Source organism: Sorex fumeus, unplaced genomic scaffold, assembly GCF_029834395.1.
Source record: "Sorex fumeus unplaced genomic scaffold, SorFum_2.1 ptg000008l, whole genome shotgun sequence".
NCBI lineage: Eukaryota > Metazoa > Chordata > Mammalia > Eulipotyphla > Soricidae > Sorex > Sorex fumeus.
The window spans coordinates 30,914,586-30,941,276 of NW_026606065.1; the positions used below are offsets into that span (position 1 = coordinate 30,914,586).

Sequence of the window (26,691 nt, forward strand, 5' to 3'; positions counted from 1 at the left end):
TTCTAAGTCTCAGATAATCTCCTACCACCTTATTATAGAATGGAATAACACACTTGTTAAAATAGGAACCCACGTTTACACAGAAAGACGCGCAGTCACCGAGGGAAATCAAAGAATCAGTAAAGGACCCGAGCAGCAGTGTGCCCCCACCCTCGCATCCGACCCTCAGCACCCTTCCCCCTGTCAAACGAGCAACAAATCCAGCCTCATCCAAACATGGGAAATCAGGGAATGGGAACTCCAGCCAATGGCAGAAAATAATACGCTGTCATTATGGCATCGATACAGTGTAATAATCATATTCATAATTGCAACAATGATGCTACAGCAAAAGAGTATCAGCAAGAATAATCTGTGGATGGGCTTGGTTCCATCCCGAGAACACCTGGTCCAAGAGCACTGACTGGAAAGTAGAGCTGAGCACCTCTGGGGATGACCCCAAGCCCAAAAATTTCATAATAATAAATGAGAATGGCCACGACTTTTTTTTGCACTTTTTTGGGGGAGGTCACACCCAGCAATGCTCAGAGGTTACTCCTGGCTCATGCACTCAGGAATTACTCCTGGCGGTGCTCGGGGGGCCATATGGGATGCTGGGGATTGAATCCGAGTCGGCTGCATGCAAGGCAAATGCCCTACCCACTATGCTATCACTCTGGCCCCCAAGCCAGGACACTTTTTAAAATGTATTAAGGATTTCATATCTCTAGTATCCGAGACATAAAAAACCTGGAGGACCTGGAGGACCCTTGTGGAAGCTTGCCACAATTATGTAGGAGGCGGAGGGCAGTTAGGACAGAGAAGGGACCACTATGACAATAATATTTGGAAGCGATCCTGTACATTTCTAGAAGAAGAAGAAATCAATATGGTAGGGACAGGGCTGGAGTGATAGCACAGCAGGTAGGGCATTTGCCTTGCACGCAGCCGACCCAGGTTCGATTCCCAGCACCCCATATGGTCCCCCATGCAGAGCCAGGAGTAACCCCTGTGCATCTCCAGATGTGCCCCCCCAAAAAAGTGCAAAAAATATATATATGTATATATATATGGGACAGAAAGGAGAGGGGCGCCTCCCACATCACAGTCCACTGCACCCCTGGGTTTTGCTTCAATAACTGAACAGGGTACAGGAGCAATTGTATAGCACAGAGGGCATCAGTTTTGTACACCTGACCCAGGTTCAATCCCCAGCACCCCATTGTTTTCCCGAGCACTGCTGTGATTGATCCCTGAGCACAGAGCCAAGAGTAAGTCCTGAGCATCAGCACTGCTGAGTGCATTCCTACCTAAAAATAAGAAAAAAAGAGTTCGAGCAGCAACAGGAATCTGGGCCCGAGAAACGCAGCTGGTGAGATGAGTTAGGGGTGAGGAGTGGCGAGTGTCAAGCCAGGCAGGGCTGGTCCTGCGTCGTCTGGATGCTCCTAGCCAGCTTTCTGGGCCTCCCACCCCACAGACGTGGATGGCCAGCTCCTGGGGACAGCAGGTGTCACACGGGGCAGTGGTCCCCAATGCTTTCTTCTTGCTGGGCCAGGGACTGCCCACACCTCCTCCACACCATGGCCAACCCACAGAGCACAGCTGCCGAGCAACCACTGGCTTGCCCAGGAAAGGGGTTCGAGTTTGCAGAAGGCCAGCCTGCATGTTCTCAGACCCAGGAGACGGGACTGGGTGAGTCCAATCCCACTGGGGTGTCTGAGATCAGCTACAGCAAATTACCCACCACTAGCGCCCTCAACACACACAAGACTGCAAGGGGGGTGGTCTCTAGCTGGTCCCCCAGGCCTGACTTCCGGGATCCTGCCCATCACCCCCTTTCCAGAAACTCAAAGAAAGCCTGGCCAGGTGGACAACAAAGGAAATGACAACCTGAGCCCTGGACCCCCAACCTAAAGCCAGTTACCTCCCCAGGAGGATGGGGGGGGGACCCTGAAATGTACAAACTTCCTTCTAGTGCCGTTCCCAAAGCAACTGCCTCTGTTTCCAACAGAGGCGAACCAGGGAACAAACAGACCCGCTGACTTTTTATTCCTGCTGATGGCCCATAAAAATTCCTCTCCTGCTTTGCGAAAGGCGGAACTGGCAGGAGCAAGTGGCCTCATTAAACCTGAGATTTCCGGGCAGACAGTGAGGCAGAGGGTGGGACGCCTGCACGAGGTGGCCTGGGACAGGGGCCAGGACCATCCGGGGTAGGAGGAGGGTCTGTGTCCTTCAACACAGCCGCCTGCCAGGTGCCCCGAAGCACTTGTGTTTCTGAGGCTGCCAGACACCGCTGCCCACGTCCCCACAGGACGTTTGTCCAAATGAGGTTACGCAGCCCCAGAAACGAAATATTTTTGGCAGCGTCTGGCCGGCTGTGCCTTGGCCACTAGGCAGCTGCCTGAGTAACACAATAGGAAAATCTCTCTCGTCGCACCCACTCAGGCTTTGGAACCACGCTCAATGGCTCCCCTCCCCCCCGACCCTCCTCCCTGCGTGCGCTCCTCCCTCCCCCATGTCTGATTCCGCACAGATGTTCGAGGAGAAAGAAACATTCTCCCTTTCAATGTCTGGCCAGGGCCTGGCAGAAGACAGTCGAGAAGAAGACGCACGAAGATTCAGCACCTGCAGAAGGCTGCAAAACCGTTTCCGCCTCCCGCCCGCTTCCCCAGGGCCTCCCCGAAATAAAAGTGGAAACACTCATAGTCTTAAAAACAAACAACAACAAAAAAAAAGCATTAAGAGGGGCCAGAGCAAGAATAAAGCATTAAGAGGGGCCAGAGCAAGAATACAGCGGGTAGGTCATTTGCCTTGCACGCGGCCGACCCGGGTTCGATTCCCAGCATCCCATATGGTCCCCTGAGCACCTACAGTAGTAATTCCTGAGTGCATAGCCAGGAGTAACCCCTGTGCATCGCCAGGTGTGGCTCAAGAAACAAAACAAAATGAAAAAAATAGAAAGAGGTCTGGTACCTGCAAACAGGTTTTCATTTCCTGTGCACTTCATCACCTGGGCCCAGGTGAAGCTCAGCAGGGGAACGGTGCCCCAATCTGCAAGTTCCATGCAAGGGCCCCAGGATGCTATGCTGGGAGCGCCCTGGAGTGCTGGGGCTTACCCCAGCAATGCTCAGCCGCTCCCAGCAGTGATGGGGATCAAACCAGGATACCGCATGCGAGACAAGCACTCCAGCCCCCCACCCCACCCCCGTTCTATTGATCTTTAAAAACTTATTGGGTTTGGGGAGCGACAGAGGGAGTGATGGACAGCCTCAAGCAAAGTAATGGTCTCATTCTTTTGGCTACACCCCTGGGGAAATGAGGACAAGGGAAATTTCCAGGGGTGTCACAGAACTGCCCAGGGCGCTGCCGAAGAGGCCAGTCTGAGACCATCCTAGGCCCAGGGCCTACCAGGACGGAGCCTGGTGAGTTCAGCCACGGTCTCCCCACCTGTGTGGCTTCCATCCCCCCGCCGAGGGCCCTCAGAGGCAGTGATCAAAGTGGGATGAGCCTGGGTCTGAAGGTTCCTGCTCAGGGGTCCCACGGGTGGAGCGTGGTCAGAACCAGAATTCTAACTTTCCCCTGAGGCGCCAACGGAAAAGGCACAGAGGTCAGGGCACAGAGGTCAGGGTGCTTGCCTCGCATGTGGTACCCTGGTTTGATCCCCGGTATCCCATATGGTCCTGGGGGCACCGCCAATTCTCAAGTGCAGAGCCAGGAGTAACCCCTGAGCACCGCTGGGTGTGGCTCAGAAAAACAAACAAAACAAAATTAAAAAAAAGAAAGAGGTCCAAACAAAATGGGAAAACGGCCCTCATTTGGGGGCCGTGGGGGGATGGGCCAAATAGTTTCTGGCTCTGCGCTCATGACTCCCGCCTGGTGCCACTTGGAGAACCCTGTGTGGTGCCAGGGATCAAACCCAGATTGGCTGCATGCAAGGCAAGTGCCTACCCATGTACTATCTCTTCGACCCCAAAGCCCTCCCTGACTCCCCAATTTTCTCTGTGATATTGATAACCCAAGACAGGAAAACGCAAAGGGTGCAGACCCACACGCACATATCTGAAGGGTGGCCCTCTCTAAAAACCAAGCATTCGCTTGGCTGCGCCGAGTCCCTTCATTCTGTTGTATGACTCCCAAAGGAGACTCTGCGCCCTTAGAAATGAACACAGACTGCACGTTTCCAAAGGATTCAGGACTAGCAGCAACGTATCATCCTCATCATCAGCATCGGCATCATTCTTGGCACGAGGTGGGGCCACACTCTGGGGGACACAGAGGCCACTCCTGACGGTGCTGCAGGAAGCTGGGCTGGCTGCGTGCAAGGCCAGCGCACCCTAACCCCATGCCCTAACCCCCAGAGGACTCTCCGGCCCAAGGCGATGCTTGAGAACTATTGCTTCACTTTCCCATCCCACCTGGATAAATAAGCCCATCTTCCAGCTGAGCACGGCAGGGGAGCCCCATGCCTGCCTGACAACCTCTTCCTGCAAAAACTTCTCCCCGGAGGACAGCAGGTAGGGCGTTTGCCTTGCATGCGGCTGACCCAGGTTTGATCCCCGGCATCCCATATGGTCCCCTAAGCACTGCCAGGAGTAATTCCTGAGTGCAGAGCCAGGAGTAACCCCTGTGCTTCGCTGGGTGTGACCCAAAAAAGCCAAAAGAAAAAAAAAATCTGCCTCTTCAAGGGACAGAGCACAGAGACGAAAGCAGATGAGATATGTGGACGGCTCTTGGCTAGGAGAGGGACAGCGGCTGTGACCCCAAAAGGGGCTGCCAGTGGGGGTGCCAGTCCCTCACACAGCCTGGCAGGGAGGGCTGAAGGCCAGGGTTGGACAGATCAGTTACAGAAATGGGACATCTCTGAGACACCTCTGGACTCCACGCGCCCTCCCCGATCCGCCTGCAGCATGGCAGGTCAGCACCCAAATAAACTGACTGGAGGAAATCAGAGACTTCACAGAGCCAGGCTGGAAAGACAGCACAACGGGCAGGGCGCTGGCCTTGCATGTAGCCAACCTGGGTTGGACCCTCAGTGTCCCCTTTGGCCCCATGAGCACCAACAGGAGTAATTCCTGAGCACAGAGCCTGGAGTCATCCTTGAGCATGACCAGGGGCAGCCCCAAAGAGCAAAACAAAACAAAACAAAACAATGAAACTCACACAGCTGCCAAAGAGATCCGACAGTAGGTAAGGGGTGTGCCTTGCACATAGCCAGCCCCGGCTGGATCTGCCCTGCCAAGAACAACCCTTGAGCACTGAGACAGGAATAAACTCTGAGCTGTTATGACCCAAATCCACATTCCACCCCCATACTGAAAAAAACAAAACAAAACAAAGCAAAACACCTCACATAGCTCTCGGAACAATGAGAATGTGATGTGAGTCAGCTGAAAAGGCAGCCAGAGATGCTTGGAATGAGGGTTGGAGCACTGCTAGGAGGGCGCTTGCCTTGCACAATACAGACCCAGGCTCAAACCCGGGCTCAATCCCGGGCACCCTATTCATTCAGTCTCCCAAGTCACACCAGGAGTGATCCCTAAGCTAAGCACAGAGTCCAAAATATGGTCTGAGCACTGTAGGAGTAGCTCTAAAACAAGAGGGAGGTGGTGGGAATAAGGGGGAAGTGACAGAATATCCCCATGGGCCCGAGTCCTTCCGGCATCCTGTTTGCAGACTGCGAGGGGCTGGAGAAGGACTCTGGGAATCTCACCTGTGATGCTTTCCCTGGGGCCTTAGACAACAAAGCCCGTGGCTGCTGCATCGCTTTAAAGAAAAAACAACAATGGACCCACCTGTCCACCAACAGAGACCCGCATGCAATTCTGAGTGCCTCATGTTTAATCCATGTTCTGAACCCATGGCCAAAGAGTCTGCCAAGAAGGCAGGAAACCATTCAAAAATGGGACTCGGGACCCAAACGTGCAGAAGGAGAATGCCTTCCAAACGCGCACAGATGTTACCACAAGCAGAGAGGGGGAGAACTTCCTCTGGAATTAATATTCTCAAAATCTAAGGAAAGGTTAAGGAAGGAGAAGGGGGAATGAAAGAGGGGAAAAAAAAAACCCCTCACTTTTAGACATAAACAATAAATGGAATTTTTTTTGTTTTAGTTAGTTGAAAGGTGAATTTGAAGAAATTTTATAGAAAGCAGGGGGTGGAGCAATAGCACAGTGGGTAGGGCATTTGCCTTGCATGTGGCTGACCCGAGTTCAATTCCCAGCATCCCATATGGTCCCCCAAGCACCACCAGGGGTAATTCCTGAGTGCATGAGCCAGGAATAACCCCTGAGCATCACCAGCTGTGACCCCCCAAAAAACAAACAAACAAACAAAAAAAATATATATATATATATGGGCTTTGAAAGACTGAAAAACAGAGGCTAGGAGCCAAGGAGATAGTTGGGGCGAGGGGGGACTCTGCCTTGTTGGAACCCCGGGTCTGAGCTCGGGAACCACGTGGTTCGCCGAAGCCCTGCTCTGAGTCAGAGTTAGCCTCAGTGACACTGGGTGTGGTCCCCAGGCCCCAAAAAATCACCAAGAAAAAAATGCAAAATAACAAACAACTGGAAGATGAGATTTGGACAAGGGGCTGACTGCACCAGAGGTCACTGGCCCCCCACAATGATGGGGAATCTGGTCCATAGCTACGAGGGGACACAGGATAAAGACCTCTAGGGACAACCCAGCACTTCATGGATGTGGCCGTGAGTGGGTCACTTTGTCTCTACAGCTTCAGTTTCCCCACCTGCAAAATGGTGTTTATGACACCACCACGGGTAGTGTCCAAACTAGCTCTGACTGGGTGGCACCTGAAAGAGTCCCTTGCCCCCAGGAGAGGTCATTGACACAAACCATAAAGGGGCAAAGGTGCCAGCAGGGAAGTAGGGACAATCTGTAACCACGTGAACCATCGGTGATGGAGCAATATGAAAAACAAACCAACCCCGGACCCCAGAGCCCACATGTAGAGACTCCATTGCTCACATATTGACAGACACCAATGAGCTTCCTGGGAGCAGTTTGTCAGGGCAAGACACTGAACGGGGACCATATGTCAAGCAAGAGGCCCATTCTGCAGGTCTCTGACAGTGCCTGTGAAGGAAAGCAGGCACCAGTGCAAAGGAGGAGCAGAACATATGGCCAGAAAAGCAGCAAAAGGTGGATGGATGGAGGAGAGGAAGGTACAAAACAGGATCAGAGCGGCAAGAATCTTGCCTTGCACACAGCCGGGCTCGATTCTGCATCTTGGTCACCTGAGCACCAGCAGGAATGCCCCCTGAGCACTGCTGAGTGTGACCCGAAACAGAAACAAAACCAATTAAATTATACAAGGCTTGTACCACCATCGGTGTCCAGGGTCCACATACAAATACTCTGGGAAGAAGGGGTCAGAGCAATGCAGGTAGAGCACTTGCCTTGCACATGGCCAACCTAGGCTCTATCCCCGACACCCTAGAAGGTCCCCCCAAGCACCAGCAGGAGTGATTCCTGAGCTCAGAGTTGGGAGGAAACCCTGAGCATTGCTGGGTGCAACTAAAAATATAAAGCAAACCGAAAAACAAAAGCAAATACTTTGGGAAGAGTTTCTAAAGATTTCATGAGGACTTCTTTTGTGAATGATTAAAGATCGGCAGGGAGAAGTTCTAACAGGTCTTGCTGTCACTGGCTGATCTTATTTTGTTTGGGGGTGACACCCCTCGGTGCTCAGGGTTTATTCCGGTTCCTTTCTTGGGGGTCACTCCTGGCGGTGCACTGGTCCACACATGGGGCTGGGGATCAAACCCCAATGTGGCTGCACTCAAGATGAACCAAGTCCTCCAGCCCCCTGACTGGGCCACTTCGACGTTTAAAAATCATGAATGGAGCCACACGTGTCGGGAAATTCTCCGATGAGGGCAAACTCTGCCCCGTGACTTTATTTTCATGATTTGCTCCGCAGATCTTGTTGCCACAGGATTGTGTTCAAGGGAAGTGCACCCTGGCAACATTCAAAGTGTCGGGAGCACGGACGGAGTGGTTCTGGCCACCTGCCAGCTCCCTAAGACACGGCGCCCTTCCTTTCTTCTTCCTCTACCACGCAATGTCACCGGGAAATTTCCGAAGACACACAAACAAACCCCAACACAGGAGCCCAGAATAGGGCTGTCGATCAAAGACGACACCACGGTTCTGGAAGGGTGATGGATCTGATCACAGGAGAGTCCAAGATTCCCCTGGGACGATCCTAGCAGCTCCCTGACCTCCTGGCACCGACTCTGGGAGCTGGAGAGAAGCTTCTGTCTGCACAGAGGCCGGCCTCGGGTGCTGCATGCCCAGCAGGGCAGAGGACCCTCGGATGCGCGTCCTGTGGCGCGGGGTGGGAGGCAAGGGGCACACAGCGGCACTCCTAGCTGTGCTTAGCTGCACTGTGAGATCCCCAGGGCCTGGAATGTGGATCCAAGGCAAGGGCCTGCCCGGCAGGCATCAAGCCATGGGTCCTCCCCCAAGACGACCCCCTTCTCCACCAGCCTGCCCCAGAGCCACCAGCTGGACCCTCTGGCACACCCCAACGAAGCGTGCGGACCCCAGTAAGCATCCTGATCAGCCCGGGAGCAGCCGCAGCAACAAGAACCAAGGGAAGGGGGGGAATTTGTTCTTGGTTCATTTGGAGGTGCTGAGGGCTATTCCTGACTGCCTTCAGGACCAGCTCTGGGCAGTGCTGGGGGGCACCCCATGCAGGGCTGGGGATGGAACCAGGGTCGTACCAACACAGGCCCACACCTCCTGTAGAACTGCCATGTCTCTGGTCCGGAATAAGTCAGAAGGGTTAATTTGTTCAAAAAAACAAAAATCTCAGTTCTCTGACCGAGCTGTTGGCCCCCTGATGAGCCTCACGACTACTGTCAGGGAAAAAGCAGAGGGCGTGAAGGGCTCATGGGGACAGAGCTGGGCAGTCACAGACAAATGGGGACAGAACAAGAGGTGGACAGCACGGAAACAGCCTCAAGGCCCCCGGGGCCCCATGCCCCGCACCTGGGCTTTCCAGCCTGTCTATCCCTGACTCCCGCCTTCTCAAAGCAGAGGCCCTGGTCAGAGAAACAGGGTCCAGGTGCCCACCCAGGGGACAGATGGTACAGCGGGGAGAGCATTTGACTTGCATGTACCTGACCTGGGTTCGATCCGCGGCATCCCATATGGACCCTGAACACCTCCAGGAGTGATTCCCTAGCGCAGAGCCAGGAGTAAGCCCTGAGCATCACCGTATGTGACCCCAAAACAACAACAGAAAGAGAAAGAGAGAGAGAGAGAGAGAGAGAGAGAGAGAGAGAGAGAGGGAGAGAGAGACAGAGACAGAGACAGAGACAGAGAGACAGAGAGGCCTACCCTGCCCACACAGGCTCCATATCTGGTGCTTCTGATGAGGCAGGGGTGTCAGTTCAGTCAAATTACAAACATACACATGCACACACACACATGCATACACACATACTCACACATGCACACACATGTGCACACACACATACTCAATGCACCCATTCATACTCACACACATATATACTCAAGCTCACTCACACTCATATACTCACACGCACACATGCATACTCACATGCACACACATACATATAACACATAAACATAAGATATAAACACAAGCACACACCCCTAAACACATAATGCACACATACACACATATGCAAGTGCACACGCGCACACGCAAAGTACACGGACATGAACACATATGCATGTCCATACACACAAGCACACACATATGCACACGTACATGCATGCACATATATACATACATATAAGCAAACATATACACATGTACACACATATGCACATGCACATACAAACACGCACCCACACAAAAGAGGAGGGCAGCAGCCGCAGCAGGTACCAGCAGGGCCGGGCCAGGCTGCTTCCCAGACTGCCCCCAACAGCAGGAGGCACCAGGGAATCAGAGAGAATAGAGAACATCCTCAGACCTGGGGGGGGGGGGGGGTTGCTGACAACTCTCTCCCTTTTCTGTAAATGCGTTACTAGGTTTGGTCTTCATTTGGGGCGGTTCCTGGCGGGGCTAAGCGAGAACTCCTGGCAGTGCTCAAGGACTCTATGTGGACTCCAGGAGGGAACTGGGGTCTGCTGTGTGCAAGGCAAGACCTTAACCCTGTACTATTTCCTTTCTTCCCCTACCACACTCCTTCCTTCCCTCACTCCCCTCCTCCTTTCTTTGCCAGGAATCCACTCACCCACTCACTCGCCCACTCACTCACACAATCACTCACACAATCACTTGCTCGCTGACTCACTCACCTACTCACTCACACACTCACTCACCCACTCACCCACTCACTCATTCACTCGTTTACTCGCTCACTAACACACTCACTCACTTGCTCGCTTGCTTGCTCACTCATTCACCTATTCACTCCCTCCTTCCCTCGCTCACTCACTTGCCCACTCACTCACCCATTCACTCACTGATTCACACCCACTCACTCACACTCACCGACTGACTCACTGGCTCACTCACTCACCCATTCACTTGCCCATTCACTCACTCACTCTCTCACTTGCTTACTCGCTCACTCACACACTCCACACTCACTCACATACTCACTCATTCACTCGCTTACTGGCTTGCTCACTCACTCACCCACTCCCTCACTCGCTCAGTCACTTGCTCACTCACTTGCTCACTCACTCCATCAGGGGTCTGGCCATCTGAGGCCGCAGCCTCTGCACCCTGAGGGCTGAGCTGCACAGGGGAGGGCCCTGAGGACGGGGTCAGCCACCGAGCCCAGCCGCCCACGTGACCACACAACCCGAAGACCCTCCAGGAAGATGTGCTGAGGAAGAGGTACTGGGGGCCATCCAGCCAAGAAGACCCTGAGAGGGGCCTGCCTGTCCTCCACTCAACCGAGACCGAGCCGTGGCCATGTGCCATGACACTGGGAACAGTGTCTGTGGCTGCCCCTGGCCAGTCACCTCTCGGCCCACGGCCCTGCAGACACTCTGTGTCCCTTATCGCTCCCCAGGAAGCAGACTCATGGGGAAGGGGGGAAGCCTCCACAGGCCACAGAGGCAAGAATCCCGCAGAACAGGGACGGGCGGCTGGGGCGGGGTGCTTTCAAGGCTCCGCAGGCCCTTCTAAGAACCTTCTGGAAACTGTCCACCAGACCAGGAGGCAAAGGGCAAGTCCTCTGGGGCCTCCCCGGCGCCCTCCCCCTGCCACATTCCTGGGAGGAAAGGTCAACAGGAAGTGACCCGAGAGCCCAGCGACCTTCATCACAGTGAGTTAAGGACACGGTAGGGACAGCACCCAGCAGGGAGAGACCCGGGCAGGGAGGGAAGGGCTGGGCAGTGGGGGAGCGGTGTGTGTGTGTGGGGGGGGGGGGGGAATGGAGCGGGGGCGCTCTGGGAATGCTCTGGATTTCCTGTTCCTGTCTGCTACAAGCCTAAACTGCTCTGGGGAAAGAGAGCAAACATCTCGCTATGCAAACCTGCCGACCAAGCGCAGGGCAGCGACCAAGCGCAGGGCAGCATGTGTGTCTGCGAGTACATGGGTGGCACCCCCCAGCCCCCCTGATGGCTTGCTAGCTGCCAAATAAAGAGAGAAAAAGGATATGGGTTTTTGTTGGGGGGGGATGAGGGAGGGGTGGTGGCCATGCCCAGCGGGGCACTGGGCTCTGCAGAGGTCACATCTAGAGGTACTGAAAGGACCACATGAGGTGCCAGGAATCTAGCTGGGGTGGGCGGGATGCAGAGTTAAGGCAAACGCCTTCACTAGCAGGCAATCTCCATGTCTGGGTTATTTTGAGGTACCTTAGCAAATACACAAGAGCAGGAAGGAAGGCACAGGAGGTATGACACTTGCCTTACACACGGCCGACCTCGGCTGGAGCCTGGGCACCCCATACAACTAACTGGCTGGAGCCCCAAAAGTCCCACATCCAAGGAACTCCATCCCACAGGCAAATGAAGTCAACTGCCGAAAAAACTGAGTCTTCAAAGACTGCCTAGATTCATTATAATTTTTTGTATCCGCAATGTCACTTTGTATTTATAGCGCTGAATGAATGAAAGCATGAGACAAACTTCCTGACGGGCAGAGTCAAGGGTGAGGTCGGGGAAATCAGTTGTCCATAAATATTTCAAGCAAGAGCAAGCTCAGACTAATTTCCATTAGGGCACATGGCTACATGGGTTTTTTTATTGATTATTGTTGGGCAGGCCTTATTCTGCTAACTGACCAGTCACACTTGATCAGAGGTGCGAACATACTGAGAAACACAGATGGGGGCCAAGAGACGGTGCAGTGGATAGGGTACTTGTCTTGCATACAACCTTTCCAGGTGCAGACCCGGGAACTCCTAGAGCCCCCGCCCCAAGCCCCACCAGGAGTGACCCCTGAGTACAGAGCCTGGAGTAAACCCTGAGCAGTTTTGGCCCAAAAACAAAGAGGGGAAAAAAAGTCATCAGATTATGATTCAGTACGAGTCACGGCTTCAAGCCTTCACTGGGGTCTTGGGACGAATCTGGAGCTAAGTTGCTGGCAGCCAACACCCAAAACGGAGCTGACAGAACCATAGATCCATACCGGCTCTATCTGGGCTCCAGAACCGGGCAAGGCTCCTGGCCTGGCCACAATACTAAACACTCAGGAATTGAAATGTGCCTTTGGAATGAACTCTGGTGGCAGGCAGTGGTGCTCGGGAGCTACTCCTGACTCTGTGCCACGGACTGACTTCTCGGCAGTGCCCCAGGGACCACAGGAGATGCCGGGACTGAACCAGGCTCAGGCATAATCAGACCAGCACTTTATTGCCTTTATTATCTCTTGAGTCCTAATCGACATTTTTTTTTAAATCAAAGATCTTCTTTTATTTTCTTTTTGGGTGATACCTGGCGATGCACAGGGGTTATTCCTGGCTCTGCACTCAGGAATTACTCCTGGCAGTGCTCACGGGGCCATATGGGATGCTAGGAATCAAACCCGGGTTGGGCGCGTGCAAGGCAAACGCCCTAACCCGCTGTGCTATGGCTCCAGCCTTCAAAGGTCAATTTTGATTTGGGAGATAAGAGTTCTGAAAATCCACAAAGAGCAAAGTAATGCGTCTCTGTCTGCTTTAGGGGCCACAAGCAGGGGTCCTAAGGGTGGTGTCCCCATCACCCTGGGTGCGAGTTGGTCATCTCCCCACCCCTTCTTTACCTTCTAAGGGAGACGGGGCACCCGCAGGGAATGAATGCTCAGGGCCCAGGGGTGATGTCTGAGCAGCAGTGAGGACAAAATCCAGTTCACCTTCTGTCCTTGCCAAATGCCTCCCAGGTGAAAGAAGCAATGATCCCCTCTGCTGACTCCTTCTCCGGCCTTAAAGCCACTCCTGTCCCCTTCAGATCTGATGGTGCTGATGCTGGGAGGGTTCAGTGGGCCCTGGGGTGTACCTGGAGATCCAGCTAGAGCAACTCGGGGTCATGGGAAAGTGTGGGCTGGACAGACAGCACTAGGTCACCTGCCTTGCATACGGACAGCTCTGGATTGATCCCCAGCACTGCACATGGTCCCCCCATGCACCACAGGACGTAACCCTGAGCTCAAAGCCAGGAGCTCTGCACCCTCCTACAGCTGAGGACCATGTCACTCGCTCAGGCAATTTTGAATTTCCCCAGCCCAGATCAAGAGAGACTTTCGCAAAGTACCTCTCCCGGCAGAGACCTGACCCTGTACACCAGGGACCTCAAAGATCCCTTGTTCGGGGGCTTGGAAACATGAGACGAGAAGGGTCTCAGAGCAGATGGTTTCCAGAACTCAACCGGGGAAGATCCGCTATGCCTGAGCATTTTTCTTCTTCTTCTTCTTCTTCTTCTTTTTTTTTTTTTTTTTTTTTTTTTTGCTACGCAAGACTATTTTTACCAATAGTGCCTGGCTGGGCTTAATCTATGCAGGAAAAAAAGTCTTCAAAGGTTTTCCTGGGCTGGAGAGAGAATCCAAGAGTTTTGGGTGCTTGTTTTGTACCCAGTTCAATCCCTGGCACTGCCCAAGGACGCTCGAGCAGGAGTCATCGTTCAGCACAGAGCCAGGAGCAAGCCCTGAGCACTGCCAACGGTAGTCCAAAAGAAAGAAAGAACTCAGAACTGAAACCTGAAGCTTATAAGCAGTAAATCCAAGTAAGGATGAGGGGCCGGAGCAATAGTCCAGCGGGGTGGGTGCTTGCCTTGCCCATGACCAACCCGGGTTCCATCCCCGGCACCCCATATGGCCCCCCGAGCACCATCAGGAGTGCTGGCTGAGTACAGAGCCAGAAATAAGCCCTGAGAACCACCGGGTGTGATCCCATAACACAACAAAACAAATTTAGAGTGAAATAAATGAAATGAGTGGGGGTAAGGCAGAAGAGGCTGAGTTTTGGGGGGCCCTGACAGGAGGGAGGGCTGGGCAGGAGGGGGCAGGTGGCGAGGAGAACCAGATGGCAGATGGCTGACTCGGGGAGGTGTTTTCAGAACATTGCCAGGACCTTCTGGGGGCCGGGGAAGATGCAGATGAAGGTGAGTGGGCAAGAAAATGGAAGGAGGGGCTGGAGTGATAGCATAGCGGGTAGGGCATTTGCCTTGCACGCAGCCCAACCCGGGTTGATTCCCAGCATCCCATATGGTCCCCCCAAGTATGGCCAGGAGTGATTCCTGAGTGCATGAACCAGTAGTAACCCCTGTGCATCACTGGGTGTGACCCAAAAAGAACTGTCAAACACTGTCCTCCCATTGCTCATTGATTTGCTCGAGCGGGCCCAGTAACGTCTCCATTTTTTTTTGAGACTTGTTTTTACTGTGTTTGGCATATTGAATACGTCACGGGTAGCTTGCCAGGCTCTGCCATGCAGGTGAGATACTCTCGGTAGCTTGCCGGGCTCTCTGAGAGAGACAGAGGAATCGAACCCAGCTTGGTTGGGCAGGCTGCATGCAAGGCAAACACCCTACCACTGTACTATGTGGACTGGAGCAATAGCACAGCGGGTATGGCGTTTGCCTTGCACGGGGCCAACCCAGTTTCAATTCCCAGCATCCCATATGGTCCCCTGCGCACCGCCAGGAGTAATTCCTGAGTGCATGAGCCAGAAGTAACCTCTGTGCATCGCCGGGTGTGACCCAAAAAGGGGGGGAAAAAAAGAATACTATGGAGAAAGACCCAAAAAGCAAAAAAAAAAAAAAAATTGAAGGAAACCCTCAGATGTCCTCAGTCACCCTTCTCTCCAGTAGAGCAACACGTGGTCAAGCCTGGTGGCCTCTGCAGAGGGGAAGGTGTGGGACTGGACAGATTGTACAAACACCTCTGGATTGAGCCCCAGCACTGCACAAAGTCCCCCAAGCATGGATAGAAGCAACCCTGAGCTCAGAGCCAGGCGGCATCACTGGATGTAGCCCCAGACTCACCACTACCACCACGGGAAGAGAGAGTTTTCTGAACAGTTCAAAGAAAGCCAGAGGGGGCTGATTTATTTATTTTTAATTTTATTTTTTTTCTCTTTTTTTTTTCATTTTGGGTCACACCCGGCGATGCTCAGGGCTACTCCTGGCTCTGCACTCAGGAATTACTCTTGGTGGTGCCCAAGGGACCATATGGGATGCCGGGGATCAAACCCTGGCTGGCTGCCTGCAAGGCAAATGCCCTACTGCTGTATTATCACACCAGCCCCTGGTTTATCCATTTATAAATGACCTTTACAAGGAGTGTTCTTGAAAGCTGCCAAGAGACAAAGAAGCAGTAAACAGATCGCCAAACCCCTAAAAACACCACATCCCTCCCTGAGCTCCTCCAGGCACTACTCAGACACCCCAAATAAGAAAATGTTCTGATCGGGGGGAATTATTAAGATCAAGAAACCGGGGTTGGAAAAACAATACAGCAGGCAGGGTGCTTTGCCTTACACACAGGTGACCCAGGTTCAATCCCCAGCATCCTAGAGTCCCCTGAGGCCCAGCAAGAGTGATTCCCTGAGCACAGAGCCAGGAGGAAGCCCTGAGCATCACAGGGTGTGCCAACAAAACCAAACCAAACCAAACCAAACCAAATAAAGCTCTAAGAACAAGATTAGCTGAGGAATTTAATTTTGGCTAATTCATAGTCATTGGACTTTGCTTTTCAGGAAAAGGAAGAAAAAATTAAATCTATAGACACTAAAGGTAAATTAGTGCAACCCCTTTTTGTGAAAGAAAATTATTCTCGTATTAATGTGTTTATCTCTGTTGGGCTGGAGCGATAGCACAGCTGGTAGGGCGTCTGCCTTGCACGCAGCCAACATGGCTGACCCGAGTTCGATTCCTCCGTCCCTCTCGGAGAGTCCGGCAAGCTACCGAGAGTATTCGATATGCCAGACACAGTAACAACAAAGTCTCCAATGGAGACGTTACTGGGCCCGCTCGAGCAAATCGATGATCAACGGGAGGGCCTCTACTTTACTTTTTTTAATGTGTTTATCTCTGTTGGCATGTTCTGCTTAGTTAAGATTCACAGCTTCAGGGTTTAATCTGACAAATAACACCAGCCATGTTACCGGCTTTCTAACGTAAGACCATCAGACAGTCCCTTTTGATACACGACTTTAATTCCCCAAGGAAATTGCAAATCCCCCAAATTCCAAATCTTTGTTGCTGGGTTGTGTTTTTTGTTTGGGGGCCACACCCAGGTGGGCTCAGAGCAGGGGGGTCATTCGTGGCGGTGCTGGGGGACCAAGTGACAACCAGAATGACAGAAGCCAGGTCTTCGCCACGACGCAGATGACTCACCCTTTGAACCAACTCCCCGGCCACCCAACCTGAAGGCAGCTGATGACCGAGACGGTGATGAGCAAGTGACTCCCACCGCCGGAGTGTATCAGAGGGATTCTCCACACACTGGTCCCTCCGCTCCGAGAGACAGAAACAGTCAGGCTGGTATTCTTTCCCCATCTCCTGCCTGCTCTCCTGACCCTGTTGAAATCAACCCATCCGCCCGCAAGCAGAAAATGTTACTGCAGAAGGGAGTTTAAGAAAATTGGTATATTATGCAGATGCCACAGGGGAAGGGAAAAAAACTGTCATAAAAAATGCAGTTTTATTATGGCTCATGTCAGTTGTTTAAAATGAACAGGGCCGGAGAATACGAGGGGAGAGAGACTCGAAAAAGAATTGACTGGCTCGATCCGCTCTTCTATACAGATTTGGTGGTGCCCAGCCCAAAGCGGGCCCTCGCCCAGCCAGGCGGACTCTGCCAGCTCCCAGCCCTGGCCCCGCACTATCCGAAGCCGGCGAGCCCTGCACGGTGGGGCTGGGGCTGCAGCCGAGACACTCAGGCCCCTGGCAGCCAGGTTCCAATGTGGCTGCCCCCAATTCTTCCCTTCACCCTCCCACCCCCCCACCCTTGCCTTGTGCTCTGCTTTCTCTCTCCCTGGTCATTGTGACCGTGGAGATGACCATATGATTGCTGAGCCTAAAAGTTCTGGCACTGGGGTCTGCAGAGAGAGTACAGCAGGGAAGGTTCTTGCCTCTCATGCAGCCAACCCAGGTCCAATCCACCCCCACACCTCCTGGCCCCTATTATAGTTCCCTGAGTCCCACCAGGAGTGAGCCCCGAGCAGAGAACCAGGAGTGAGCCCCGCACACAGAGCCGGGAGTCAGTCCTGAGCACAGAGCTGGGAGGAGCCCTGAGCACAGAGCCCAGAGTGAGCCCTGAGCCCCCACCAGGAGTGAGCCCTGAGCACAGAACCGGGAGTGATCCCTGAGCACAGAGCCAGGAGTGAGCCCTGAGCACAGAGTCGGGAGTGAGCCCTGAGCCCCACCCTACCAGGACCAGACCCAGATTGGCATGTGCAAGGCAAGTGTCTGACGCACTGTACTTTCACCTGACCCCGGGCTTTGTCATTAAGACGGAGCCACAGTGACCTTTTCAGATGGATCCTGTGAGGGTAGTTGCCACGTAAGTGACCAACAGACACAGAGGCTCCTTAAGGGTTTTTTTCAGATCGTAAAATTCCCACCAGTCGCCCCCTTTAGAGGGCCCTCCCCCGGGCTGTGCAGACTCCTGAGCTCTGCACAGTAGGCGCTTTTCCAGAAGGTCACAGAAGCTAATCAGGTGGAGGATGGAGCCCTCGGGATGGGATGGTTTGCACCCTGTGGGATCTGCAGCTTCTCCAGGCCACGACACTCTTGGGGGTAGAACCCCATGGGTACAGCCTCTCACTTGTGGAAGGGCCTGTGGTGGTCCTAAGACAGTGCTCTCCTTGCTCAGCCTGGGTATCAGGACCTAGTTTTGACTTCTCAAATACCGTGGATTCCGCACCAGCACACAGCGTCACCCATGCTTTAGGAATTTTTTTTTTCTGTTTGGGTTACACCCAGCAATGCACAAGGGTTACTCCTGGCACACGCACCCAGGAAATACTCCTGGCGGTGCTCAGGGACCATATGGGATGCTGGGAATCGAACCCAGGTCGGCTGCGTGCAAGGCAAACACGCTACCCGCTGTGCTATCCCTCCAGCCCCCTGCTTTAGGAAATGTTAACCAGGAGCTGAGGGTAGTACATGGGTAGGGCGTGGGCCTTGCACATGCTTGACCTGGGTTCAAGCTGCTAACACAACTTAGCAGACTAAATTTGGCATTGTGTTGTGTAGGTTGCTGGGGTGCGGGGGAAAGCGATGACTTGATGGTCCTCACAAGCAACCTGGCTCCATCCTCCTCCCAAGGCCAGTTACAACCTGGCTGCTGTGGTTCCGGCCATCACATGCTGCTGAGTTTTCAAGTGCCCGGGATTAGCATCCCCTCCCCACCTCCATCGAACCCCAAATGCCCTTCAAAGGCCACATTTGTTCACACTCATGCTCCTGGGCAGGATTCTGCTCAGTGACAGAAGCAGCGTGCCCTGGTTGGCGTGACAACGGAGAAGCGTGCGGAGTAACGAAGCTCCCCACTGCAGCCTCAGGCCCCAGCCAGAGTCACTAATTAGGCTGCTGCAGTCTAATTAACAGCTCAGCCACCAGCCCCAGTGCAGAAAGGGGAAGGACATGCCAGGCAGGGGAGGAAAAAAAACACACAAGGTGACGGATGGTCCTGTGAGCTGAGATACTGGACTGGGAGCCCCCTTCTTTTTTAGGAGGGTGGGGGAGGCACCTGGCTGTGCTCAGGGCTTACTCCTGGCTCTCTGCGCTCAGGGATCACTCCTGGAGGACTCGGAATGCTGTGGGATGCAAGGCAAGGGCCTTCCCCACTGCCCCATCCCTCCAGCCGCTGGGCATCCTTCCTTGTAGGTGAGGCTGCTAAAATGATCTGAGCCACTCTCATCCAGAGGTCTCCAGAGCGGATGGTGAGGGCGCTCTGCAAAGGTCCCCCACCGGCCAACATCACACAGACACGTCATGCCACAAGGTGGATCTGCCCGGTGCTTCTGCCAGCTCATCCTCCAGCTTCCAGAATCTCAAATGCCAGAGTGTCTCCATTACACACATTTTAATTCGAGCCGACTATGCTAATGGACTTTCTAGGGATACAGGAGAGTGAAGGAGGGAAACTCACTTTCTGACCTGACAATTTGGTCTCTGTGCAGAAAATGAGAACACATCGATCATAAAACTCCCTGTGCTCCCTTCCAAAAGAAAATTTCAAAAAAATCAAAGAACAAAAATTCCTGCCAAAAGAAGGAAACTAAAGTCCTTTCAGGGCTGAAGAGATAGGACAGCAGGACGGGCGCTTGCCTTATACACAGTCAACTCGAATTCAATCCCCCACATCCTAGAGGGTCCCCCAAGCACCGCCAGGGGTAATTCCTGAGTGCAGAGCCAGGACTAACCCCTGAGCACTGGGTGTGACCCCAAAAACAAAAAAATTAAATAAAGTCCTTCATACCTGCCTGCTACACTCACCTCATAGAAACTTTCGTTTTGTTTTTGTTTGGGGCCCATACCTGGTGTTGCCCGGGGCCTACTCCTGGCTCTGCGCTCAGGAATTAGTCCTGGTGGGCTCAGAGGATCCCATAGGGTGCCAAGGATTGAACTGCATGCAAGGCATCTGCCCTACCCACTGTACTCTCTCTCTCTTCGGCCCCTCACTCTAGAATGTTCCGTTGCTTTTACCCTTGGTTCCTTTTCTTCTATTTTTAGTGTGTGGGGACCACACCCAGATATGACAGGGGACATCAGGTGGCAGTGGTCAGGAGGTCACGTCAGGCTGAGATCAAACCCAGCACCTATCACTTCAGTCACACTCCCAGTCGCCAGCATTCCATGTTTAAAAATTAATTTCAAAAATATTTCCTTCCCGTAATCCTTCTGCAAGACAAAAACAACCCGATCTGTAATCTTAGAAAAGGGAAGCTTTTTTTGTTTATTTGTATTCTTTTAACTCAGGTTTAATTAAGAATGAACAAAACTGGGACCACATTGCTAGGACAGGGGGTAAGAGGCTTGCCAACCCAGGTTCGATCCCTGGCGCCCCACAAAGTTCCCTGAGCCCCACCAAGAGTGATCCTTGAGCAGAGAGCTTGGAGTAAGCCCTGAACACAGCCGGGTAGGGCCCCCCAAAACCAAAGAAAAACAAAAGTGCTCCACCACCAATTATCTGGAGTATGTTGGGTCAGTCCCCAACATACAAGAGGCATTCTATTTCTAAAGGTGGACAAATACTTTGACATTTACTAAATTCAATAAATCACACCATGCAAAAATACTTTTGCTACTACATTTCACCCTTCAAAAGATGCGGCGAGAAATTGAAAAGGTTGAAAAAGATTGGACTAGGTGAAAACAGACATAATATATACACCTACCATTGAAGTTCTGCACCCAGCACATGCGCAGAACACCAGCAAGGGTAAAATCAGATGAGTTGGAGAGTGCGCTGCTTGTTAAATGTCAATGAGACTCAAAAGAGCTATAGCACTCCATGAGAGGCAAAAAAAAACTTAATAGGCATTTTATAAAAGAACATACACAAACATTCAAGAAAAGATAACACCTACCATCAGGGAAATTAAAAATTAAACCACAACACTCAGTGGCTAACATGAAAAAGACGGCCCACGTCACATGTTAATGGGGATACAGAAACCGCATCACTGGTGAGAACGGAAAAGGGTGCAAAGATTTGAAACACAGAGACAGTGGTTTCTTATCAGGTTTGCCATATCCCTAGGTTAAGCTCTGGCCACACAAAATTTTAAAAAGTTTAAAATTAAAAAAAAAACATATAAAGACTTGTCCAGAAATGTTTATAACCATTTGTTCTTGATGGCCCAAAAAGGAGACAATCAGAGTGTTCTGAGGTGAATGGACAAAATTCTAGTAAATTCAGACACTGAGATGCTTCAGGATAGTAGAAACAGGAAATGTATAAGATAGGTCAAGAGGACCAAGAAAGAAGAAAAGAAGGAGGAAAGAGGAGGAAAAAAAGAAAAACAGGGGCCAGAGCGATAGCACAGCAGGTAGGGTGTTTGTCTTGCATGCAGCCGACCCAGATTCGATCCCCGGCATCCCGTATGGTCCCCCAAGCACCACCAGTAGCAATTCCTGAGTGCAAAGCCAGGAGTAACCCCTGAGCATTGCTGGGTGTGACCCAAAAAGAAAAAAATAAATAAATAAAATAAATTGGCTTCTTAAAAAACAAAAAGAGAAAAAGGTAAGGGGGGAAAAAAAAAGAAATGAGAATTAGACAACATGAAGGAATTGAATTGAATTGAAATGAACTGTAGGACTGAAATCAAGACCTACTGAACTCAAGACCTAAAGACTTTGAAGCTGTAAGAGAGAAAAGATAGATTATTTGCAAGTAACAGTTTGTGTGATGGCTGACATTGTAGCAACAACACTGGAAGCAGGAGACATAGTTGAATGAGAAGCAAGAACCCAGAATGGCATAGGGAGGTGGCTCATCACCCAGAGAGATGCAGGCCACACCATCACTGGGGCTGCCGGCAAGACACACTCACCAACGGAATTTTTAAAAGCTCTAGCTCAGGAACAAGAAAAATGATTACAGAAGCTAATTTTCAGGTCGGTTATATTTTCTTCATGTTTGAACAATCTAATTTTTGTAACTGATCCTATCTATCTGTGTATGATTATCCACCATTCAGGATTAGTTTCAATTGTTAAATTAGGGACAAGAGCGAACAGGGTTAGCTAAGCACTTGCCTTGCGTGCGGCCAGTCCTTGGTCTACCACTGACCCCGGAAGCACTGCCAGGAGTGATCCCTGAGCACAGAGTCAGGAGGAGGAAGCCCTGAGCACCCCCAGGGGTAATCCAAAAACCCAAACTTAATTTTTCAATCAGAAAAAAAGGGAACAAAATCAAATGTAAAATTTTTGAATTCCCTGCATTTGAAATCTATTGGTGCTACTATCAAATTTCCCAGAGACAGCGCAGGGGGCGAGCATTTGCCTTGCATGCAAACAACCCAGGTTCAATCCCTGGGAACTGCAAAAGGCTCTCTGAGCACAAAGCCAGGAACTCTCTGAGCACTGCCAGGTGTGCTCCCCAGCCCCCAAACCAGTTTATATTAATATTAAAGAAAAACTTTAGGGATTAGGGATACAGTTTAGTGGCAGAATGCAAGCCTCAGTATATGACTGAAGCTCTGGGACTGGTTTCCAAACAGGCCCCTCAAAATAGAATAAAACAAACCTTAAAAACTACCTTGAGGGGCTGGAGTGATACCATAGCAGGTAGGGCGTTTGCCTTGCACGGCCAACCCGGGTTCGATTCCCAGCATCCCATATGGTCCCCCAAGCACCACTAGGACCAGGAGTAATCCCTGTGCATTGCCGGGTGTGACGCAAAAAGGAAAAAAAAACTACCTTGCTTGAGAAGCTGGAGTGACAGCATAGTGGGTAGGGCGTTTGCCTTGCACGTGGCCAACCCGGGTTTGATTCCCAGCTTCCCATATGGTCCCCCAAGCACCACTAGGTGTAATTCCTGAGTGCAGAGCCAGGAGTAAGAGTAACCCCTGTGCATTGCCGGGTGTGACGCAAAAGAAAAAAAAAAACCCTACCTTGAAAGAACATCAAATATAGGTATATCTATTCACTAAGTAAAGCCCCTAGATATGTGATTATGATGGACAATTAAGAGGGTGAAAATAGTGAAATGGACCAAAGAGACAGTATAGCAGGTGGGGCACTTGCCTTGCATGTGACAGACCCGGGTTCAATCCCCAGCATCCCATATGGTCCCCCAAGCACCACCTGGGATGATACCTGAGTACAGAACCAGGAGGAAGCCCTGAGCACCACTGGGTGTGAACCCCCACCCCCCCCCAAAAAGAAAACAAGAAAAGAAAGAAAGCAAAAGAAAACAAAAAGAGAAGTCACTGGATGTTTCAGTTTTGTAAGTTACTTTATAGAAAGTGCCACATCTGCGTGTCATCGGTGAGGGAGTTCTGGGGTAAGGAATATCATAAGAGCGACAGGCAGCCTGATTTGCCCTGTGGCTCTTTTGTCTCAAAATGCATGCACAAATATGACAATTTCACACATGAAATTAATTCCGTGCAAATGATGGGTTCCCACATTAATTTAATTGCCAATCTTGCCATACGTGTATAATTTCCATCCCAATTAAAATCAGAAAATGGGTGGAGCCCGCAGTCCACACTGAGCATGCCTCACTTGTAACTGCTGGTCCCCAGGTGGGACTCACAAGTACCCAAAGGTCTGAGTTTCCGATGGAACGTGGAACAAGCACCTATATCAACCGCCTGCCTGCGTCTGCCCCACTTCTCCCCTGGGCACATGTTTTTAAGGGGCTTGCACCAAGGCAATGGCAGCCTATTCGAAAGCCAGTCTCTCCGCTCAAAGAAAGATTTTTCAGGGAGCTTCCTGATTAAAAACAAAAGCTGCCTTTGCCACGAAAGGAGATCAGTATTTCTTTTTTTTTCTTTTTTTTTTTAAATTTTTTATTTTTCTTTTTTTATTAGTGAAACACCATGAGGTACAGTTATAGATTTACAATTTTTTGTGCTTGGGTTTGATTATACAATGATCAGATACCCATCCCTCCACCAGTGCCCATTTTCCACCACCATGGATAATATCCCCCCACCCCCATCCCCCCATCCCCCCCTGCCTCTGTGGCAGGGCAATCCCCTGTGTTCTCTCTCTGAAAGGAGATCAGTATTTCAAGTCAACTGGAGGGAAACCAGGGAGCTCTGATCTTCCTGACATTTGGAACTGGTTAAGCAGTCATCTAGAGAGAACGGAGGGCAGAATCCAAAAAAAAAAGAGAAAATAAAATAAACCAAGGAGGGACGGGAGCAATGGTATACTGGGCAGGGCTCTTGCACCCGGCGACCAGCCCAGGTTCGATTCCCACTTTCCACGGCACCCCGAGCACCGCCAGGAGTAATTACCAAGTGCAGAGACATAGGTAACCCCTGAACATCCCTGAATATCACTGAGTGTGACCCCAAAAAGCAAATAATAATAATAATAATTTTTTAAATATTTAAAAAATAAACCAAGGAGCAGCTCCCGTTCTGGGTGAGGCCTGGCCAGGCCCCCTTTCCATCAAAGACCCCACAGTGAAAGAGAGGCCATCGCAGAGCCTGGAAGCCCAGTCCCACCCCAGAATGCTGGCCTACCCGGACACCCCAAGAAGGCAGGACAGAGGAGCTGAGTTTGGGGGCTCCACAGCCTTGCCTCTCCTGCCTCTGTGACACAGGCTCGTGCATTTCTCAAAAACGCCAGTAGGCAGTGGTCTGCAATAAGTGGGATCACTTACAACAGGCTTGGTTCATTTTTTTCTTTTTTTGTGGGGAGGCCACACCAGACAATGCTTACTCCTGGCTCGGTGCTCAGGGTTCACTCTGGGGCTGTTCACTCCTCGGTGCTCAGAGGTCACTCCAGGTCCAAGGGGCCATATAGGTGCGGGAGATTGAACCTGCGTCGGCCATGGGCAAGGAAAATGCCCTCCCCACTGTGCTATCTCCAGCCCCACAGGTTTGTTTAAATACCCGTTGGCCTTGGGATAAAAGCATCAGTCAAACACTTCTGCAATTTCCCTCCTGCTCTTGGGACATCAGCCGGGCTTTTCTCCTACAGAAAATGCAGCGAAACTCAAGAAGGTTCTTGGAAAAAAAAAAAAACAACCAACCAACAGGTTTATCTCCCCAAACCCTTTCTCTTCGGTGGGTGGGTGGAAGAATTTTACTTTCTGTAACAATATCACAAGTCCTCTCTGCTTAAATTATATTTTTTTATAACCCAGGCATAATTAGAGGCTGAATTCAACTTTCTAAACATTCAACCTTTCAATACTATAATATTTTTTCTTTTGGGAGGTCACACTCAGGGGTTACTCCTGGCTCTGCATTCAGGAGCTAAGCCTGGCAGTGCTTGGGGGACCATATGGGTTGCCAGGGATCAAACCCGGGCTGGCTGCATGCAACGCAAATGCCTTACCCACTGTACTATCGCTCCACCCCACTATCATTCTTTGTAAAACCCATTCATTCCCTGAGCCAAGTCAGAGGCTCAAAGGCCGGACATGCATGATTTGCATGCAGGCAGGACCCCCAGGTCCTGCGTGGTTCCCCAGAAATACTATCAAGAGTAACCCCTCTCCCACATGAAATAATAAAAGCCAATTCCTGGGAGAGTTTCCTTTCATGAAAACCCAAGCAATAAACATTCCCCCAGGGGCCTGGCAATCTTGGGATCAGAACCCAGAAGAAAACAGTCTATAGGCGGGACTTCACCACAGCCTTTTCCAGTATTGGCTACAGTGTATTAGTATTGTATTCCAGGCTAAGAAATTAAATTCTCTCCCAGGAAGAGGCCATCAGTGTGGAAAGGGACATTACCCTCCTAACAGCCAAGAGTCCCAATGGGACAGAACTCAGGAAAGCCACACCCAGACAAGGGTGCGGGGTGAACCCTGGAACCTGTGATCCTACAGTGCACAGCTGAGCATTTAACACACACACACACACACACACACACACACACACACACAACCAGGAGCTCCTGGAAGGCCACCGGGCCTTGCCACAGCATCTCACATCACCCAACACCTGGCCCTACTCTGCATCTATTTATTTTACCCAGAAACAGATCTATTAGCCAGACATTCTCTAAGCACCAGCGGTGCCTTGTGCCTGGCCCAAATCCAAGATTGGTGCCTTGCTGCAGAACGATGCTGTAGGAATATCAAGTGGGCCGTGCCCGAACCGCATGCCTGAAATGCACGTTCTGAGAAAAACTGTCAGATGTGCCCCCCAGACGGAGGGGAGAAGGAGGCTGGCCAAGCCCGGGAGACGAACTTCAGAAGAACCAGCCTAGATGCCACCGAGAATCAGACAAATTTCAGGCAACTCCCTGCTCCTGCTGGACCCCTAAGGCCTTACTGCGGAGCCCAAACAATGCAGGGGTACTGGGAGAGCACCCTGCAAGCCAGCACGTGCCAAACACACAGGCACTCCCCCCAGTGCCAGGCCCCCAGCCGCTCTGAGATGCAGCCTGCTGGGTGGGGGCAGGGAGGGGGGGCAGAGGGGGCGCGCGGGAAACTGAGCAGCCAGTTCCACCGGGGAAACCAAGGAGAAAAGCAGTAACGAGCGCAATAAAACGAAACTGCCCCGCGGCCACGCCGGCCCCGCCGCGCGCCCGGAGCCAGGGGGGCCGCGCCAGCTAACCTGTTCCAGATGAGGCGCGAACTCTCCCCGCCGCGGCCGGCCGGGCCCGGCTTCTTTGTGAGCCTCACCCAGCTTCTTTTGGGGA

At 51.8% G+C, this 26,691-nt stretch overlaps 2 protein-coding genes across 4 annotated transcripts in view; one reads left to right on the forward strand and one right to left on the reverse strand.

Annotated features, from left to right (window-relative positions):
- The window catches only part of STK24 (serine/threonine kinase 24), a 314,684-nt gene that overhangs the window by 271,651 nt on the left and 16,342 nt on the right, over positions 1-26,691 (forward strand). The window lies entirely within an intron of this gene.
- Positions 1-26,691, reverse strand: part of FARP1 (FERM, ARH/RhoGEF and pleckstrin domain protein 1) — a 253,166-nt gene that overhangs the window by 224,987 nt on the left and 1,488 nt on the right. The window lies entirely within an intron of this gene.